Source organism: Phocoena sinus, chromosome 15 (genome assembly GCF_008692025.1).
Source record: "Phocoena sinus isolate mPhoSin1 chromosome 15, mPhoSin1.pri, whole genome shotgun sequence".
In the NCBI taxonomy this organism is placed as follows: Eukaryota; Metazoa; Chordata; class Mammalia; order Artiodactyla; family Phocoenidae; genus Phocoena; species Phocoena sinus.
This window is the reverse complement of record NC_045777.1, coordinates 63,840,729-63,862,351: the sequence shown is the minus strand read 5'-3', so window position 1 is coordinate 63,862,351 and position 21,623 is coordinate 63,840,729. Positions and strand designations below refer to the sequence as shown.

General features: G+C 49.0%; 1 protein-coding gene across 1 annotated transcript in view; it reads right to left on the bottom strand.

The window, feature by feature from the left end:
- Positions 1-21,623, bottom strand: part of XYLT1 (xylosyltransferase 1) — a 311,724-nt gene that overhangs the window by 138,361 nt on the left and 151,740 nt on the right.

Sequence of the window (21,623 nt, the reverse complement as noted above, 5' to 3'; positions counted from 1 at the left end):
GTTAATTCTGAGACATCACCGGCTATCTTGAGGGGAATATGCCCTTTATAGGACAATCCTATGCAAGGATCCTACAGTGAGTCCCAGGGGGATGAAAACTTGTGACAGTCTTACGTTTGAGCTTTGACTCTTGATGTCTGTACCTAGAGCAGAACTGATTAAGTCAAGGGGTGGGGGGGCAGGGTGTCAAGAGAAAGGCCAAGAATCATTCTGGAGAAAATGAGTCTTTCTGGGAAGGCGGGCACCCCAAACTCAGCTTCTCCATGGGTAGGTGGGCCCTGGCCATTTTGACCTCGGATCAAATGCACTGGTCAACTACCATCCTGCATCACTTCCAAAACACATTGCTTCTGCTTAGAGCCCATTATCAAGGCCTTAACCTGAAAGAGAATCCACTGTCCCAAAGCTAGTCAGAGGGGACACAGAGGCCACAGAAAACGCTAATTGACTCCATAAATCTACACCCATTGCTCTAGAAACACACTGGCAATGAGTAGCAATTCTGAGGGCAGACATCCTCGTTCGTTTTCCTAAATGTGCCGATTAAAGGTTCTCAAGGAAGAGGATGGTGGAGAGCAGTGGAGGTAGTGCTGGTGCCCAGGATCGGCTGACGTGCAGCTGACACTCAGTGTGGCTCCTCCTTCAGCAGGTCTGCAAACTACGGCCCTCCCCGAACCAAATCCTGCCCGCCATTTGTTTCTGTAAATAAAGTTTTATTGAAACACAGCCACGCCTGTTCATTTATGGTCTGTCTATGGCTGCTTTCCTGCTACAACAGCAGAGGTGAGTGGTTGCCATAGAGACTGGTCTGCAAAGCTTAAAATATTTCTAGCTGGCCCTTTAAGAAAAAGTGTGCAGACCTCAGCTCTCCAAGAACTGTGAGTTTAGAAGGTTCCCCCCGGCTTGGTTTGATTGCCCTTGTCTCCAATGTCCCCATTTGGCCCAGCAACGTGTCTGCCCTCTTCTTGCCTTTGTCCCATCTCCCCTAGCATCAAGCACGAATTTCAAGAGGCCGTAAGAATGAAGACTACACTAAGATACCTCGTGGCCATTCTGTAAGTTGATGTTACTTTTATTCTCATTTTGCAGGTACTGGGCATCAGTGACTTATCCAAGGTAACTCAGCTGGTTGGTGGTGAAGCTGGGATTCAAGCCAGATAGACTGCAGACCCCATGCCCTAGGCTACCAGCTCCACCAGCCACTTCCAGGAAGCTGCAGAGCCCTTCTCATCCCCATCACTCTGTCCCCTTAAGCACTGCAGCCTGGCTCCCTTCCCATCCACTCCCACCCAGCTAAATGGATCTGGGATAGGCATGTCATCTCCAAATAGCCGTGTCAAGGCTGGTCAGTGGCCATTAGGTGGCAGGGAGTCACAGAGAGGGAGAGGACAGTAAGGAGGGGCCACGAAGCACCAGGAGCTTGAGGTGGCAGGAGCTGAGAGGCAATAGGTAGGAAGAAGGAAACAAGGAGAGGCCGAGGGAGAGTGGAGTCTGTGATGGGTCCTGGAGTGGCTACTGGTCATACACAGGAGCTGCTATTACATGCTGGTCTGTGAAGGGGAACTTCTGGTTCTGACACCTGTTTCCAGTCTTTCTTACCTCTCCACGTATCTTGCAAGAAATCCCCCTCAGTGAGGGGCCATTCCTCTGTTCTTATAAACAAACCACACTGATATTCCTCTTTTCCCTTCTTTCTGTCCAGAGGCCCTTGAAGAATCCCAAGCAGCCTCTCAGATGCATTTTCTGAGCACTCGCTGTCAGCAGGCACCATATGCAAACGACGCACAGGTATTACTTATTGGACACCAACAGTCGTCCCATAAGGGGTACCCTCCTCACTATTTTACAGAAAGAGGCGTCAAGGCTTGTTGCTTTAACACTCTCAGGCATGGGCACGTATCAAGTGCCAGGCACTGTGCCAAGCCCTTCCATGTTTAACCTTCAGAAGTAACTTTCAAGACAGGTATTACCATTCCCCCATCTTACAAAAGAGGGACAAGGGGAACTTGGGGATGTTCAGTGATCTGCCCGATATCATTTAGCGGAGGCTGTGAACGCGTACCCGTTTAATTCTAAAACTTGCTATGGTTTCGTGCCTCTTCTGTTTGGCTGAGAGGTCAAGGGAGGAGCATTTAGCTCCCCCTTCTCTGTGGGGGAAAGGATGGGGTATCTCTCTCTTTGCTCGTATTAGCCTAGGTTGGGATGGAGCTGGATGGGGGGATGGTATTCAATAAAGCCCTCGACAAATATTCCAGTTCTCTTCCTTCTAGGCACGTGATACAATTGTACTTCCCATCCCCTGCAAATGAAGCACAGCCAAGCAACCTGCCGTGGCCAAGACCAGTGACTCGGGCCAGGGCACAGTTTGCCATGTCCCTCCTTCCCCCATAGCATCCAGCCACACTCCTGATGGTGAAGGCCCTGCATTCCTGAGTGAGGCCAGGGTGGAGGATAGACTCCACCAACCCTCCATGGACAGAATAAACCTCTGCTGCTTTCTGTCACTGAGGTTTGGGGATCTTTGTTACCGCAGCACAGTCTAGCTCATCCTGATTAATACAGGAGCCAACCTGATCTGCTTTCTTCCTCTTAGCTGCCCTCAGATACAGGAGCCGATTTATTATCATTTTTTGCCTCTAACGGTTGGAAAAGCAGTTCGATGACTCCTGCTGCCTGAGAACAAGAATTTAAATTCTGTCCCTAAGCCCGTTTTCTAGAAGTTAACAAGAAGGCGGAGAGTTGAGCAGAAAGGCCTCTGCCCTCACAGCCATCTGCATCGTCTCTCATCAAACACATCCTCAGTACTGTTCCTGGGTTGTTCTCTTTCCTCATCATGAACTGATGATCACCACTTTGTCCCCCAAGCAGAAAACCTCCACAAAACCACTAATTTCAAAAGCTCACGTTCTCTACCACCTTCCGGCAGAAGCTCTCCAAGCAACACCAGTCGCAGGAAGCACTGCAATCAACGAAGCTAATTTGGCCATCAGAGAACGGCTGGCTCCTCTGGTTAATTTGTGATATCAGGACCAGGCGCCACCATCAATTCTAATAGGACTCCTGATTAATAAGCGTCGTCTACTTAGAGACACCCCTGCGATGGGGATGGTGAGCTCACGGTGGCCCCTTGGCCTTCTGCCTGGCCCCAGGTGCTACTCAGCTGCCAATCAAAAGATTCGAGTGTAAGAGAAAAGGGAAATATTTTGTCTTCTGGAATGAGGAGCTCACAGATATATTCGACAGCTTCCAGAAAAGCCACTGAGCCATAGTCAGTGAGAACCAGGCCTGGGATGATCTGTCACGTTGAGTCAGGGTTGCTTCCTACAACAGCTGGTGAGTTCTCCTACACCTTCCCTCCACAGTTTTCTTTCTTTTCTTGTACGTTTTATTTTATCGTGGCAAGAACACTTAACGTGAGCTCTACCCTCTTAACAAACGTTCCAAGTCCACAATACGGCATTGCTACCTACAGACACGAGGTAGTACAGCATATCTCTAGAATGTATTCATCCTGCACAACTGAGACTTTACGCCTGTTGCTTAGCAAGTCCTCATTTCCCCTCCCCCACCCCCTGGCAACTACCATTCCACTCTCCGAATTTCTGAGTCTGGCTATTTTAGATCCTCCTGTAAGTGGGTCAAGCAGCATTTGTCTTTGTCTGTCTGGCTTATTTCACTCAGCAGCACACCCTCCGGGTTCATCCATGGCATCACATACGGCAGGATCTCCTTCTTTTTCAAGACTGAATAATATTCCATTGTACGTGTATGTCACATTTTCTTTATCCATCCATCCCTCGATGGGCGTGAGGAAGCACCTTCCCTTCCCTCTAACTCTTCACCTGCTCTCCAAGAGGCAAACGGGTCTCAGCTTTTCTCTTCTTCCCCTGGAGAATCAAGATCCAGACCTCCAAACCCAGGTTCCCTTCCCTGTAAAAAACCAACCTGGGAGGTTTCCAGGCAAATACATGCGAGATGACTATCATATCCTCAGCACCCGTGTCCCCTCATACTCTGGCCCTTCACACACCTTGTGTCTCTAATCCTCTCGAATACCCAGTGAAGCAACAGCATGAGTCCTAATGAAGGGGAGGAAAGTAAGGCACAGGGAGGTTAAATAACCTGACCAAGGAATGAATGTGATGCTAGAAATGACATGATTCAAATTCTGCATGCCTCAGTTTCCTCATCTGGAAAATGGGGATGTGAAAATAATACTTATGTCATGGGTATTTGGTGAGGATGAATGTATGTCAAAACTTCCAGATGTGCCCACCACACCCAAAGCAGGAGAAACAATGAGCAAAGAAGTTTCCCTACTAATCAACACTGGGCCTCCACCATCTCACCCCTGATGGTCTCCACCTGGAGGACAGATCAGTTAGTATTTCTTCATTATGATCGCTAGCTGTGTCCCCTTTATTCTTAAGCAATCCAACACTCTCACCTTGGGTTATTTATGCAAATGCAACCCTTTGACTTATTTTATTTTAATGTACTTATTGCAATGATTGCACATTCAAATGTGCAAATGTGCTCCAAAACTCTAATTGCTCTGCTGTTGCCTTACACCTAAGCTGTTGCTAGAATCCATTTTTATTCTGGAGAAATAATTAAATGCAATAATGTCCTCTATTCCCATTCAACCTTGGGCATGTTTAGAGTCAATTTCAATCAGGTAGAAATATGCCAAGCACAAGACGGCTTCGAGAGGCAGGTTACATGACCCAGGCTGCTGTTTCAGAGACGCCTGGGTCTGCTCTGTCCTTCCTGGTTCTCTAACGTTCAGACTTCAGGATGGATCTCTCCTCGCTTGATCAATTGGATCGGCCCAACCTCCTCCCTTGCACCCAGGTCCTGTTTCCGAGGGGTGGAGGTGGGTTGCTGTGTTTTTCAAACTCTCCACTCATTGATAAACCTTTGCTCTTATTTTTGTGTAGAAAGAACACCGAACAAGAAAGGAGGAGACCTGGGTACTTGTCTTGCTTTAGCGACCATGAGATTTTCTCATCTGTAAGATGACAGGTCCTGTGTGTGTGCGGCTGAACATTCTCTGAATTAACCGTTAATCAACACAGTCGATTAACGAAGTTCTGCCATTTCAGATCATTGAGAAATAACTGATGGATTTTAGGAGACCAGGGACTGAGGGACAGATGGATGCTCCTAAGGGCATCGTCTTCTCCCGGCCTCATCCTGTGGTCATTTTCTCCAGCAGCTCTTTGACCTGGGACAGACCACTTCATCTCCCTGCACCCTGACGTCCTCATCCATCCCAGGGGCTGAGGCTGGCATCTAACTCCCTGGAACTGAGAGAACAGATGAAGCACAGGACACAGTGATTGACACGTGCAAGGTGCTTACGAAACATGCATCTATTAGAAAATATGCACACGGTGCTGGCTCTGCCCCAGGCTCTGTTCCCAAGCCCTCTGCAGAGACTAGTTCAATTGATCCCCATGAGGACCCTATGAAGGAGATGCTATGTTATTCTCCCCGTTTTTTGGATGGGATCATGAAGGTTCAGAGAAGTTAAGTGACTAAATCCAGATCTAGGAAGTGGAGGAACCAGGATTCAAACCCAGGCAGTTGGGGTCCAGAGGCCACACCCGCCAACACTGCACCGCCTCTCTGCAGCTATGAGGAATAGAGATGGTGTCAGAGGGGAGCCCCGGCCAGGTGCGCTGTGCAGGCGTGAGGGCGCCTGTCCCACCTGCTCACTCATCATGACCCGTTTAGGGCTTTCTTTTGTGCCATGTGGACGCACTGCCAGCTGAGTAGCTGTTTGCTGTTGAACTCAGTGTCCGAGGCTTCATTCCAATCACCAAGGTGATCAAGGCCATTGAGAGGGGCACATGGGGGAGAAGCCCACACCTGCTTCCAGAAGGACTTCTGTGCCAGGGCAGTGGAATGGAGGAGGCGCAGTGTGCATGGCTGCACCCAATTAGGACATGCAATTACCGGGCTGCCAATGCAAATAGACCTCACAGAGGCCCGGCGCCCACCCGCCTGGCTCATTTGCATGCACAAAAAGTGGCAGGGCTGGCCAGAGCTTAGAAACCCGTGGTCTTTGCTGGGCACGGGCAGGCCAGGCTTTAACAGAACCCTCAATAATAAGCCTGGTGTAATTTAGCAAATTTAGCCGTGTTAACGGGACGCCCAGCATGGGGTGAGGAGGGAGGGAGCTGGATGGATAGAGCTGGTTTGGAATCCAGCCTCTGCCCCTTAACCCTGAGATACGGAGAAAGAAGCTTAGCCTCTCACAGCCTCAGTTTTCTCATCTACAAAAAAAAGGGGGCAGGGGCTTCCCTGGTGGCGCAGTGGTTGAGAGTCCGCCTGCCAATGCAGGGGACACGGGTTCGTGCCCTGGTCCGGGAAGATCCCACATGCCGCGGAGCGGCTAGGCCTGTGAGCCATGGCCGCTGAGCCTGCGTGTTTGGAGCCTGTGCTCCACAATGGGAGAGGCCACAACAGTGAGAGGCCCGCATACCGCAAAAAAAAAAAAAAAAAAAAAAAAAAAAAAAAGGGGGGCAGGAAGACCTACTTTGCAAAGGTGCAGGAGAGATTAAATAACAGGGCACAATCATATTTAATTCTAGTTAACAACAGAACAATTAGCATGAGGCTTGATATGTACTCAGCACTCAATCGACATTTTTAGCTGGCACCCCATCATTTGATGAGCAGGCCTAAATCATCTGGAAAGGCAGGGTCGGGAGGTGAAGTGCGTTCAGACCCGCCCGGCCTCTGCCACTTGCTCCCTGAGTGACCCGGGGCACAGCACCTAACTTTGAGAGCCTCAGTCTCCCTCTCTGTAAAATGGGCATAATAACTAGTACCTACCTAACCGGGCTTTTACAACAGCTCAAAGAGTTAATACGTGTAAAGCACTTAACATAAAGCCTAGAACTTAATAAATGTTAGCTACAATTGATTTAATTGGAATTCATGCTTACTGTGATGATCTAATGAGGTAGATCTCAAAGTGTGCTCTGGGACTCCTGGGGACCCTTTCAGGGGATCTTCAAGGTCACTATTTCCATCATAATTTGAAGATGTTATTTTCCTTTTTCTCACTCATCCTCTCACACAAGCACACAGTGGAGTTTGTAGAGGCTCCATGATGTGTGAAATCGCAACAGATTGAAAGCAGAAGCAAATGTGAGAATCCAGCTGTCCTTCTATTAAGCCAGATATTACCGACTTGCAAAAATGTAGAACGATGCCTCTTTCCACGAAATTTGTTTTTGTTGTACAAAACATATGCACTTTTCATAAAAATTTTACTTATATAGATAGGTAACGGTTATGGCTAATTTTTTCTTTTTTCTTTCTTTTTTTTTTTGCCGTATGCAGGCCCTCTCACTGTTGTGGCCTCTCCCGTCGCAGAGCCTGTGGATTTATATTTTACTCTCACACACGATAAATACACACACACAGATAGAAATCTAGGTCAACTGGAAATGGGGTGCTGATAACTACTTTTATCTAGAAAGAGGCAGAAACCCTGAAGCCCTGGGCACCCTCTTGGGGGAGAGTGACCTGCTGGCAAAGATTTCCCCTTTGACCAAACTCTAGCCCAGCCCCTCCGAGCCCCTCCTCAACCAGGTCTCAACCTTGGCCTGTAAAGACTTGAGCAAACACTAACATAGTTTCTGACATTTTCAAGGACACAGCTCTTGGATGACATGAGCCCCCAGTCTAGCGCCTGCCTGAGAAAACTCAAGGCTGCTAATAGAATCTAGTTTGCTCCAGCCAACCCTCGACGACAGGGCCCCAGCATCCGTCCCAGCCTTTGTGGGAAGGAAGAGGACTAACCTGGAGAAGTGCCAGTCAGCAAACCCAGATGAGTTTCCTGGGGACAGAGCCCCACCTTTCTGCTTTCTGTCATTTTTCACTTCCCTGACTCTACTGAGCCCCTGCTCACCCCCGCACTATTCCCTCATGCTCCCTTTAAAAGACCCAGTCACGCTGTACAAATCACAGCGGAGTTCAGTTCACACTGGACCCTTCCCCTAGTGCAACAGTACTCTGCAGGTCAAAATCTGTCCTTACGGTCTCGTTTACCTCTGACACTGCCCAAGGCCACATGGTCTGGACCTCAACCCCATAATGCCGTGTCTTTTGGGGCCTCAGCACAGGAGTCCAGACTTGACCCATGCTGTCCTTCCAGCCCACCAGGAGGATGTGACAGTGACAGTGACAATGAACAACCCAGTCTTGCTTCAATAACAAAGCCTTCTGGATTCCTCTAAGACGGACTTTCTTAACTATGATATTATGGACATTTGGGACAGATCATCACAGCTCTCGTCCAGCCTGGCCCAGGTCCCCTTACCCACCCGCATGCCGCGAGCCTGCTCGAAACCAAGGACCCAGGATCTTCAAGGAACTCAACTTCAGAGCCTTGCCTCAAAGACCTCAGAGCCCTTAATGAATCCCTTAATTCCAGGGTCTTCCATGGAAGTGGGACCGCCCCCCACGGGGTGCTCTGAAAACACGTGGTGCCATTTTGGTTGCCACAATGACCGGGGGTCGCTCCCGGAAGAGACTGGTGGCAGGACACCAGATCCCTGGCAATGCATGTTCCCAAAGCAGTAGGGAAGTGTCCCACATCCTGCAGGACTTCTGAATGTCTCTACATGTCATGTGGGTGAACAACTCATTTTTAATTTTGCAGGTCAGGAACCTAATACAAATTTACGTATGACAGAGCACTTTTGAATGCTCTTAATGTAACTGAATTTTCTAGGAAGGTAACTACCTTTAACTCAAGGGGAGATCCTACATCATACAGAATTTTAGTACGATTTCAAAAAAATCGTATCATCAACAGCCACGCAAGCTGTGTGTAACTCTAATTCTTGGTGATTCAACATCCAGCACTGGACCTTTCCATGTGTCTTCCAGGCCCTCGACACTCAAAGTGAGGCTCGTCAGCCGGCAGCATCAGCATCCCCGGGAGTTTGTTAGAAATACAGGATCTCAGGCCCCCACCTGGACCCACTGCACCTGCATTTTTAACAAGACCCCCGGGGGTTCGTCTGCGTTACAGTTTGGGAAGTGCTAGTCTGGCGGTGTTGTGCCTGATCCTTTACAGAATGCAATACACATTGTTTTTATGTAAATTACTTTTATATATTCGTTATATTATTATCAGGGCAGTATACTGATACGTTCAGAGTTGTGAGAGTAAGTAGGTTATAACAAGTATGGATTTCATTTCATGATAGACAAAAGGAACATTTTCAAGATTTTTGCAGGAAGAGGGGTTGGGTCCCATAGGGTTGAGAAGCACTGATTTATTCACTCTATGTACTTTAATTGGGTGGCTCCTCCCTACCAGGCGCGGCGGAGGCAAAGGATAGGAAAGTGAATTAAGACATGCTTCCTGCTGTTGGTGCGGTTCAGACACAGGACAGGGGAGTGAGTGTGGACATACCTTATTTCAATACAGGATGGGAGTGAAGGCGGGCAGGGGGGCGATGAATGAGTGCCAAGGGTTTCATCAAGAGTTGGAACCTGGGCTTCCCTGGTGGCGCAGTGGTTGAGAGTCCGCCTGCCGATGCAGGGGACATGGGTTCGTGCCCCGGTCCGGGAGGATCCCACATGCCGCGGAGCGGCTGGGCCCGTGAGCCATGGCTGCTGAGCCTGCGCATCCGGAGCTTGTGCTCCACAACGGGAGAGGCCACAACAGTGAGAGGCCCGCGTACCGCAAAAAAAAAAAAAAAAAAAAGAGTTGGAACCTAACGTGGTCCGGGGTCCAAGGAGAGTAGAGGAGGCTTTCACAGAGAAAGCAGTTTTCCTGCCCAGTTTTGAGACGAAGGAGCATGTTCGTGAGGCAGACAAGGGCATCACGGGCAGGCGAGCCCAGCAAAAACCAAACTTGGTAACAACAACGAGCATAGCTAACACTTATAGAACGTTTATTCCAAGAACTGCGCTAACACTTGGCACAGATTATCTTTAAAAATCCCAGAACCATTTGTTAATGACGCAGTGGGGTTCCCGCTGAGTTCCTTACATTGCACACTTTAAATATCTTACAATTTTATTCGTCAATCATACCTCAACACAGCTGAAAAAGAATCCCAGAACAACTCTTTTGGGTAGGTACTATTAGTATCCACATTTTACAGGTGAATGAATGTATGGAGGGACAGAGAGGTTAAGTAACATGCTCCAAATCACACAGCATGGCTACAAAGCTACACTCTACTCCCTCAGGCTGTTAACATCCAGGCTTGGAGGAGCGTCCGACGTGTACCCCAAATGACCCCTAGGGGGTGACACCCACCTCCACAAAGACCCTGGAAGAGAGCAATCACTAAGTGGGCTGAAATCTTTAAGGGGGGAGAGAGGGTCAGCAGGCAGAGGGTTACTCGAACAACTTGAGTCCTTGGTGTAAAGTCCTCTTGCGCCGCTGCCTTGTCTCCGTTACTTGAGACTAACCCCAGCCTTGTACCCACTGGCCTCAGTGTGCTATCTGTTGTGGTTTTATTTCCCTACACACTGTGTTTCTCTTGCCCCAAGTCCCTGGAAGCCCTCGTTGTTCCGGCATTTCCTGCTTGATGTTCTCCCATCCAGGTCCTCTGGGGAAGGGGCACCTTGAGGAGACAAACAGGCCTCCTGCTGAGGAATCAAACTCATCCTTTTGCACCTGCCGGGTCCCCTGCTCCCCACACACCCTGCCACAGGTGGGTAATGAATGACCCACTTGTAAGCTCATTACTGCAGAGTCTCTAAAGAAACGTAATGCTCACCGAGGCAGCGATATAAATAAGGAAAGATGCCTGTAAATAAATAAATATATATGCACAAATGCATACATAAAAAACCCAATTAATTTATACCATCTGAAAGCCACAGCCATTTGGGGTGGGGAGAGGAAACAAGGGAAAGGCACCTGATGTTACCATCCATGTGATTTCGGAGCTGAGCTTCCCAGGAGCTGCCAATAAATCATCCTTACTATGCAGGGGTACAAATGAGTGTGCTGCTGTCACCCCCTAAATCTCCTTTACGAGCGTGTGCTTAGCCTTGGCCCTACCTACCAGGGATGGGGCCTCCACGCAAGGTTTCACTGGCTAAGTTCCCAAAGAAGGCTGCCTTTTTGCGGGCCTACCCCCTGCAAACTGTAGGAGCCCACCGGTACTTCCTGTTTACGTGTGGGTTTGGCGTGACATGGAGAAGAACAGCCATCTCCGTCGAGGGCCATGGGGATGGAGGTGACAGTGGTGCCCACTTCAAACAGCTGTGGAAAACGGCTTCTGCCTCCTGGCCTGAGGGGGCTGTGTGATGGGACATGCCATTCACCGCCACACGGCCCACGAGCCCCTGACATTCTCTGTCAAGCTTCAGGATGGAAAACCTCCTCACAACTAACTTTGTGTGCCCTGTTCTCTCCCCGCAAAGGAGAGTTCTGGTCACTCCCTTCAGATGGGATGTGTCTGATGTTCATCTCTCAAACTGTGCTGAGTCAGAGGGGGCAATGGGCAATTACGGCCACTGTGACATGCTGGCGGGTTACAAGGGCATGCTCTGGGGTCACTCTTCTGGATTTGAAACCTGGTCCTGCCCCTTCCTAGCTGTGTGACCTTGGGAAAGTTAGCTAACCTCTCTGAGCCTTGGTTCCTTCCTGTGTAAAACGGGTATAATGATATCTAAACCTCACAGGGTTGATGAGAAGATATACCGACTTTGTGCAAAAGCACAGCTCAGAGCACAGACAATGGAAGGTAGCTGTTATCAACATCATTTCACCCAAACTGCTAGAGTAACTTTCTGTGGTGCACCAATTCATGCGTATTTACTGAATGCCAAGTACACGCCAGCCACCGTCCTTGGCAGCAGGGCTATGTCTATCACTAAGATACAGAGACGCCCGCTCCTGTGAAACTTACATCCTAGTAGAACAAGACAGACAACCAACCTACCAACAACTCAATAGAAAGACAAAAATAGACGGGACGTGTTGCGGATGCAATGCTGAGCATCTCTTACATGTTTTTATCCACACATTTTAAAGATGAGGGAACTGAGGCTGGAAGAGGTTCTCTAAGCAGGTTGAAGAGCCAGGTCTGTCTGGCCCTAGAGAGTTGGGAAAGCGAGAAGAGGAACTGGAGAGAGGCGGGGTGCCCGGGCAACAGGTAAAAGGGCTGTTTCTGCTTCCTCTTGCCCCTCCTGTTCTGAAGAATGACACTCCTCCCCCAGAACATGTGCCATCTGGGTTGGGGAGACGGTTTGCTGTTGGACAAGTTCCTTATTCAAGGAGCTGTTCAGTGGATCTTTCCTGGCAGACGTGCCCTGACTTCTCAAGTCGGGCTGCAGTCAGACAAAGGAGCTCCCCTTTATCCTCAAACGACCCATGAAACAGACCCAGCAGAAGGTGGTTCTGGGAGACCCAATGGACCACAGTAGTTCAGGCCACTAGATGGCTCTTCCCGTGAACTTTACAGGGTGCGACTAGCTGTACCGAGGTTCTGAAGACAGGCTGCCTTCTCTCTGGACGGGACACATCTCTAAGTAGTCCTTCTGAGTCCTCAGCTTCTGGGGAGCCCTCTAGGGTCTCCTCGGGTCTCCTGGCTGCCTGACTGCCCCAGGGCGGGTCACTTTCCTTTTACTCCCATCAGGATTTTTCACTTAAGAAAAGTTTAAGACAGCAAGACAGGGACTCCCACGCTGACTATTACATACAGGCCAAATGCCGGAGTCATTGCAGCTCCCTCAGTAAAGCAGGCCCTGCCCACTTTCCCAGCTTCCTGCTTCATCCCACCTCCTGCCGTTCTGTATGTCTGCTTCATCCCATCCCACCTGGCACTCCCTACACGGGAGAGCGCCTGCACCTTACCTAACACTTTGCAAAATTCCCTCCGTTGACCTTCACGTTGATCTCTGACATACGGGATGTTATCATCCTCACTTGACCTAAGAGTAAACTGAGGTCCAGAGAGGAGGTCATGTGACTCACCCAGCGTCACACAGGTAGGAAGGAGCAAGGCTGGGATCAAACCCAGGCCAGTCTGATTCCAAACCTTGTGCTCTTAACTTCCCAGCCTCATCTCTCAATGGCCTCAGAAGTGTCTGAGCTTGGACCAAGGCCACCTGTGAACTTTCCCCTCCTGGCTGGACCTCAGGAAGACAAAAGAATACTACCTGTTGTATCCACACGCCTGTAGTTGAGACTAGGAGAATCCTAGCTGACACCAGGTGTCCATGATTTTATGACGCAGCACCACTGCTAGGGCAGCATTTTCCATGTGGTCTCCCGTTGAATGCTCCCAACAGCTTTACAAAGAGGCAGTGTTGCTCAGCGCTCAGCGGTCAGGGCCATGAGCACTGCAGTGGACGACCTGGGTCCCTGTGCCATTTCAAAGCCCTGCGATCTGGGGCAGGTTTCCCAGCTGTAACCAGCTCAAAAAATTACTAGGAGGATGTAACAAGTCATTGCTGGCAAAGCGCCTAGGACAGTGCCTAAAACACAAATCACAGCTGTAAACAATACTCCTATTAGTCACAGGATATCCTTCTGGACAAATGAGTAAACAGAGGCTCAGAGAGGTAAAGACATTTGCTCAAGGCCACACAGATTGGGGATTTAAACCACAGTGCCTGACTCTGGAGCCTCAGCTCAGAGACACTTCCCAAAACAGCCCCATTCGAGCCACAGTCTGGGAATGAGCTCTTCTTGTTGGGAGTGAAACACCTAGAAAAAGGCCGGCAGTTTCTCTGGGGGCGGCCATGTCTGCAACTTCAGATCCACCCTGGGCTCACTCTCTGTGCGGAGGATGACCCGCGGAGGTCAGCTGCCCAGCACTGTCTGGTTCCATCCACCTCCAGGCCACTGACGGCTCCATCAGGACGGCCAAAGAAGTTCATGAGGGTCAGGCTGGGCCTCCCCGACTTTCCCCTTCCTATATTAATTACCGCTTGTAGCCAAGGCTTGAGGTGTCCACGTCAGCAGTAACAGGACAATTCCAAGTCCCGGAAGTGAGGTGGAGAGCATTCACCTTCGCTGGGACGGCCTCGCATGATGAGGACCTTGACTTCATTCACACCCCCAGGGGGTCAAGCTGTCTCCACCTGTGGGTCTCTGCCCTTTCTCTGTCCCTCTGTCTGTTCATCTCTTCCTTCTCTCTCACCCCACTGTCCTGCATCATTCCTCAATCAAAAGGCTGCCCATGGCCTGGGACATTTAAAAAGTTGTTAAGCTTCTTTAGTGAGGTGGTAAAATTATGTTTTTTACATCATTTTCTAAGATGGATCTAAATATTTTCTTAATACAAATGTTTATCAAATTTCTAATATAATCATCATTTAATTATGAAAGATTTCAAAACATAAAGTACAGAAAAATAATATAACGCCCCCACGTACCAGTCCTGCCATACTTTTTTCAACTCTTTAAAGGAAGAAAACTTTAGATACAGTTTAAACACCTCTCATCACTTAATCCCCTTTATCAAAAACCCAGAGGTCACTTTTACCCTTCACATCTGTGTGTCTATATCTTTAGTAAATATGTATGTTTCCACACACAGTATATAATATTGTTTTTTGTGTTTATAAGTTTGACAAAATGGCACCAGGCTGGCTGTAAATATCCCCTTTGCAATCTGTTTGTTTCATTCAGTATTTTTTTAGCGTTCCCCACCCGCCGTCTCCCCTTAATTTTTGTTCTCAATTCTTCTTCCCTCAGATAACATGACGCACTGAGAATGGGCAGAGTTTAGCCCACTGGTTCTCATCTTTGCTGCCCACTGGAATCACCTGGAGGCTTTTAAAAATACTGATGCCCACGCTGCAACCTGGGAGATACGACTGAGTTAGTCTGGGCTGGAGCCTGGGGATTGAAACTTCTCAAAGCTCCCTAGGTGATCCCAATGTGTAGCCAGAGGTGCGAACCCCCGACTCAGCCCCCTCCAGCCTCAGGTCCTGTTGTGAATCACGGTCAGCCCTGCCCAGACACCAGTATGTTTTGGACGATGGCTGGGGAGAAGGGGTTGTGTCCTTAAAGGTGTCAATGTGAACTTTGCTATAGGTGACCATTTTTAAGACAAGTTGTAAAGCTGTAGAAAGAGGATGAGTAACACAGGTGGGGAGCGGGGAATGAACATCCTTACTGAAAGCAAGAATTAGTATTTACTGCATAGTTAGTCTATGCCCCCCGTCCATTGCAAGGGATTCAGATACATTATATCATTTCATCCTCACAATGATCCTTATATGTAGCTACCGCTATTGCTAAGCCCATTTGACAGGCAAGGAGACTGAGGCACAAAAACAGCATGACACCTGCCTAAGGCCTGCTAGTAAGAAGCTGATCCAGAGTATGAACTCCAGAGCCCACCGCCTCCCCACTTGTTGCATTTCATGCATTTCCCCACATTTCCAAAACACCTAGGACGTGCCCGGTCCTGTGTGAGTGGATCGAAATGAACGGGCACATCCTGCCCTGGCTTGGAAGGAAAAAGGAGCGGCCGTGGAGAGCTGACAGGCTGGCACGGCTGCAGGGGAAGCCATGCCAGCGGGAGCAGATGGGGCCCAGGCGGCAGATGTTAATGCAGTTTGCTTTTTCCATATGCTTTTCTGTTTAGCCGAAATAAGTGAATTGTTCTTTAGTATCTGTCAGGAGCTTAAACTCCGAAGGCCAGTGGCAGTCACAGTCACTCAGAAAGACACAAAGGAATCTGGTTGGGCAGTCCCCCCACATCACAGAAGAAGGGTGCGGAGAATCAAGAAAGAGGCCAGAGACAGCGTGGTCCAGGCCTGTGTACCCGCGTGTGTGTGCTCCCACACACAGACACACACACACAAGCACACAATGCCTTTCCCTGACAGCCAGGTTCTCACTTGACATTCTAGAGTCTTTGAAAGCCCATATCAGTGTCCTTTGTATTCAGCAATGAGATTCAAGTGGAGTTTCAGATTTTCCCTTTGGAAAAAAAAGCTCCAATTTGAAAAGATGTAAATGGCTCAGGCCGCTTAGCTGCTTGGGACTTTCAAATCAAACACAGCTCATCTTCTTAATGAAGTAAAGCAAGAAAACTCTGGAACCCTGTCTTCTGGCCTGTCTCAGGGTCCTTCGTGTGTCCTGGGTCAGACACACAACCCCATCACCACCATTCCGAGGGGGGTGGGGTTTGATGGTGGTGGCTGCAGGCAGGATTTTTCCACTTGAAAACCACTTTAACTTTCAAGACAGAGTCTCACCAACTCCACTGTCTTTGATGGAGCCAGCTGTGATTCTGTCGACAGCAATAAGCCCCCCTGAGCCCTTCAGCCAGGGAAGGAGCACAGAGGGCATGGCCCCCTGTCTTCACTACTCCAGATCAACACAGAGCAGGGGTTAAGAACGGAACTGAATCTCAGCATCACCCCTTACAAGCTGGCTGATCTTAGGCGAGTTACTGCTAACATCTCCAAGCCTCAGTTTTCTCATTTGTAAAATGGGAGGAAATAGCACCAGCCTCAATTGGCTTGTCATGAAGATCAGACGAGAAAATGTAGGTAAAGTGCTTAGCCTGGCGACAGACACATGGCATGCACTTGAAGAGTAGTGGCTATCGATCGTTATTATTATTATTACTACTACTATTCTATCTATTGTTTCTACTACTTCTTCTTCATTCATCCCTCCAATATTTGAGCACCTGCTAAGCAATACCTAGTGCTCTGGGTGCTGGGGAGTGAACAAAATAGATCCATGGAACTTACATTCTATAGTCAGAGAGATAACAGAGCAACAAATGGTTGTAAAATATGATGTGATACGCGCTGAGTCCTTTAAAGGAAGACAGCAGGAGAGAGGTGGGGAATGACAGATGAGCGTCAGGGAAGACGTTTCCGAGGAGGTAGCATTTGGGCCTGATGTCAGGAAGAAGCCGACACGAGAAGATTCTGGGCGAGAGGCACCAGGCAGCGGGAACAGAACAGCAAAGTTCCCGAGGCAGAAATGAGCCTATGTAGGCAGCAGAAAGAGGCCGGTGGGGCTGTGATGGGACACAGGGTCCGAGGAGCAACAGCTGAGGAAGGGAGGGGTCTGATGGGGCTGGGCCTTGCTGTCCACCTAGAAGGACTCCAGATCTCATGATAAGGCCTTGGGAAGACACCAGGCTTTTCAAGCGGGAGAACGTGCCATGATCAGACTTATGTTTCACAAAGGTCCCTCTAGCTGGTGCGCGGAGGGGCCCTTTCACTCACCACTCACAGACGCAGGCGGAGAACAGAGGAGGGGGGACAAAGGTGCAGGCAGCCCCCACCAAGTCCATGATGATGAGAACACATTTCCCGGGTGCTGCTCTGGCCTTTCCCCGACTCTGGGGTGTTGTCAGGGACAGCTGGGGACAGGCACGAGTAAAACTGGAAGTGATGGGAATTTATTTAATAGTCTTCGGCTGCAAGCTTGGGTGACCATAATCACCCAGCACCCCGTTGTGACCTCACGCCGGGAAATGGGCCTAAATCACAATTCCAATGAGTCTCAAGTACCAGGGTAGCGCTGATTAATCTGAAGCCCCCCAGAAGCCCTGGCTACCTGTCCTGGAGGGGCTGTATCTGACCTATTCTCAGGAGGTCCCTAGTGGCAACCTTCTGGCGAGTCGGTGGCAGAATTAACAACTCTGTCATTTCCCACCAGATCTGGGGCTCTGATCCCTGGTGACCTGGGGCAGCCCCTACCCAATCACGGGCTCAGAGCGGGAATGCAGTGGCTACTGTGTGTTCACGCCCAGAACCAAGAATCGGCATTAAAGCCCAGCTGCACATTCCACCACCACCTGGAAGGGCTGCTCTCTGCTGCTGCCTGGGCTGGGAATGTCGTTCACCCGCAAGCTAGCATTCAAAGGACTCCTGCTTTCCGTCTCCCCTCTGTTTTACAGCCCTGTGCTCACCGGACATGCTTCTCCTCCTCTGCACCTACAAAACGCTGTTCTCACCTCCACACTGCATGCGGGTCACTGGTTAGCATAGGTGTAACCTCCATCCAAATACGTACTTCCGAGAAGCAGATCTTACTTATGTGTATATCCCCCAAAGGTCTAGCCCCAAACCTGCTGCATGTATGTGTGTGCAAGTTATGCCAACAACAACACCAGCAGCAGCTAACATATGAGGCTGAGCCCATGTGCCTCCCCACATGTGCTAGACACCTGACTTGCCCTCACAGTAAACCTGCGACCTCTTATTATTCCCATTTTATAGCAAAGAAACTGAGGGTTAAGATGGCTAAGAAACTTGCCTAAGGTCACACAGCTAGTAATCGGTAGGACCGGGGATATGAACCAGGCTCACTGAAGCCCATAAATCAAGCCCCTTCAACACTACTCTGAACCTGAAAGGGTGGACCGAGAGCAGGTTATGGGTGGGTAGTAGCGTGTGGTACCGGCTAGAGCGTCAGGAAACAGGATGGCAGATGGAAAATTAGAACTACTACGTCAGAGAATCTCTTCCCTCTCCTGGTGGAACAGTGGAAATGCCCATCGGCTTGCCAACATACAAGCTGCTGTTTCTTGCATCCCAAACCACTCACCTACAATTATCCACGGCTGCTTATTCATGGCGAATGCTCTAGCCCAGACTGACTTGTTACCCACATGGATCCTTGGTCATAACGGCACTAAAGCTGGCTTGCGTGGCTGATACTTACGCGCTAACTAAATCAGCACTTCATAGATACTGACTCGTTTAATTCTCACCATGACCCCATGGGAAGGTAATATTATTATCACCCCATTTTAAAAGATGAATAAACGAGAGCATTTAAGTAACTTGCCCAAGGTTTCACAGCTAGCAAGTGGCAGAACAGAATTTGAACTCAGGTCATCTGCCCTCTTAACCAGTAGGGGTAACCATTACTGATTGGGCCTTTTTACTATTCCAAGCATTTTACAAATACTTGATGTGATCAACAAACTCATGATCTGGTACTATTTTCATCTCTGTTTTATAGATGAGGAAACTGAGGTTTAGAGAGGTTGAACTCTCCCAACGCGACCCAGCCCGGACTGTTGCTCTCTCAAACTGCAGTTCTGTAAGAATTATTAACAGGAATTGTCCCTTACTCTGGGCAACTTTAGTGCTGAGTTTAGGTGCACGCGTTGCTGACTACACTGCAAGTTGAATTTTAGCTCCAACTTGTTCCCTTGTGCAGTGTACATCCTGGACAACTGTACACAGAAGTACTGACCCAGCAGATAAATGGCAGACCTGAGATTCCAACCCAGGTCCGACTGGCACCTGGCTTTTAATCACTATAGGTGTTCTATCACCCACCTCAGACACCACACCCCTCTCTTCTAACGCAATTCTAGATTCAATCCTATCCAAGGATGCTCAGAAAATGCCCAGTCCGGTATCCTTAAGTGGGCAAAAGCTCAGTCAAGGTGTACTGGTCGAGAGAGATCCTTCCAGAACAGACCCCTTCCATCCCCAGGAGCTGTGACAACTTCATCACAGTCTCAGAGAGACTCTGGGCTCACAGACGGTGACTCTCCACTGCAAGACAATTGTCGAATTCTTGCAGTGGGTACCTCGGTGGCGCTATCTCCCCACCTCAATCAGGCAGCCACTTTGCACAGTGACCCTTCCTGATCTACACTGTCCAGCTACAATTTGGCCATTTCTGGGACTCTGCTCTGCTTGAGGCTTCTGCAGCCCAAAGCGCTTGTGACCAGGGAGCACTCCCAGGGCCCTGGACTCAGAGCAGATGTCACTTTGCATTAAAGGCGCACTGGCCTGGGCTCCCAGAGATAAAGCACAACGGCTCTCTGCTAAATGTCGCCACGAGAGAAGCTAAATGAGGAAGAGGGAGAGGGTAAGAGAGAGAGAAAGAGGGAATGAGAGACAGAGGGGGATAAAGGGAGAGAGGTGAGAGGTAGGGAGAGAGAGAGAGACCGGGCATCTGAAGAAGAAAAACAGAGACACCAACCCCAAGTCTGTGTGGAAGGGAGAGCCTGGTACTTCTGATGAGTAGTAGAAATAATAACAAGATATCAAGTTTATCAATCACTTATTAACAAAGACTAACACTAAATGGGAGCTTAACAGGTGCCAGGTGCAATATTCAGCGCACTTGTTCAATCGTGGACCTGTAGCAGTTACCTGCCCTTCCCCAATATAAGCATGATGCCCTGCCCAAGCAGGGAGGCCACGAGATACACCCATCGCAGCCACACCCTTGGAGTACAACCCTAGGTGTGCAGTCTCACTCCTGCAGCAGCTGGGATTTCTTACCTGCGTCCTACTTGTCAGTCATGGTCATGACTCTTTTGTTCCTACTGGGGCTCGTCTTATTAGGAGTAGAGTAGACCCACTGCACTGATGGCCCCAAGCCACAGTCTGCTGTATCCCCGCCCTGGGCGAGGTGACTCTGCATGTCCTGCCATCACGGACTGGAATCTGTTTCCCCACATCTTAAATATGGGGCTGCCTGGAGCCTGCTTTGGCCAAAAGAATGTGGTGGAAGTGACCCTGTTCCAGTTCTAAGTCTGGCTTCAGGAAGCCTTGCACACTTCCTGCACTCTCTCTTGGAACCCTGTCACTGCCATAAGGACAGGCCCAGGCTCCTTTGCTGGAGGATGAGAGACCACATGGAGGAGAATCCACATTTCCCGGATGAGACAATCCTAGAGCAGCCCATAGCGAGTCGATCCCCAGACGTGAGAGCCCGCCAAGATCAGAGGAGCCGCTGCAGAAACCAGAAGAACCATCTAGCTGACCCAAAGACCTGTAAGCAGTAACTAGTAACAAAAACACTTACAGTTTTATAATACCGAGTTTGGAGTGCTTTGTTAAGTCACCCCAATGATAATAATGAGCATTATACAGACAAAGAAACAGACCTGGAGACATGAAGATACTTTCTAAGGTCATGCAGCTAATAAGTGATGGAGCAGGGATTCTGCACCATTGTCAGAGTTTTTATCCATGATGATCTAGACCATCTAGACCACAGGGGTCAACAAACTATTTCTGTAAAAGGCCAGCTAATAACTATTTTAGGTTTTGTAGGCCATACAGTCTCTGCGGCAACTATTCAACTCTGCCATTACAGAGCCAAAGCAATCATAATCCATAGGCAAACAAGTGGGCATGGCTGTGTTCCAATAAAACTTTAGTTACAAAAACAAATGGAGGGCCAGATTTGGCCCGTGAGCTGTAGATCACTTCCCTACACCACCACTGTTCGTACCACCCTTTCTTCCCTTCCTTTTCCCTGTAATTTCACTTCTTCCTTTTCTCTAGGATTTCCATGTAAAACTCCTCATTATATTCCGCCATTTTTACATTTTACTCCACGACACGTGACAACTAACTCTAAACGCAGTGGCTTTGTTTTCCCAGCATGTGTGTAACTCCACTCCCTAATTTTGCAAATCTCTGTCATTTCCAAAAATCAATTTGACTGATATGTTTTCCTAATGTTAGGCTGATAGCTCTCTGGATTCCCCAGGTATGGGAACTTTAAAAAGTTATGATTATATTCTAAATCCAAGACCCAACATCATCACCGTGACAGTTGGGAATGCAAATTACTCCTGTTCAGAAACATTTCAAGAAAAAGTTTCAGATCTGTAGCTGTAGAAATTTGACTCACTCCAAAAATGTCTCCCCTTCCCCCCCCT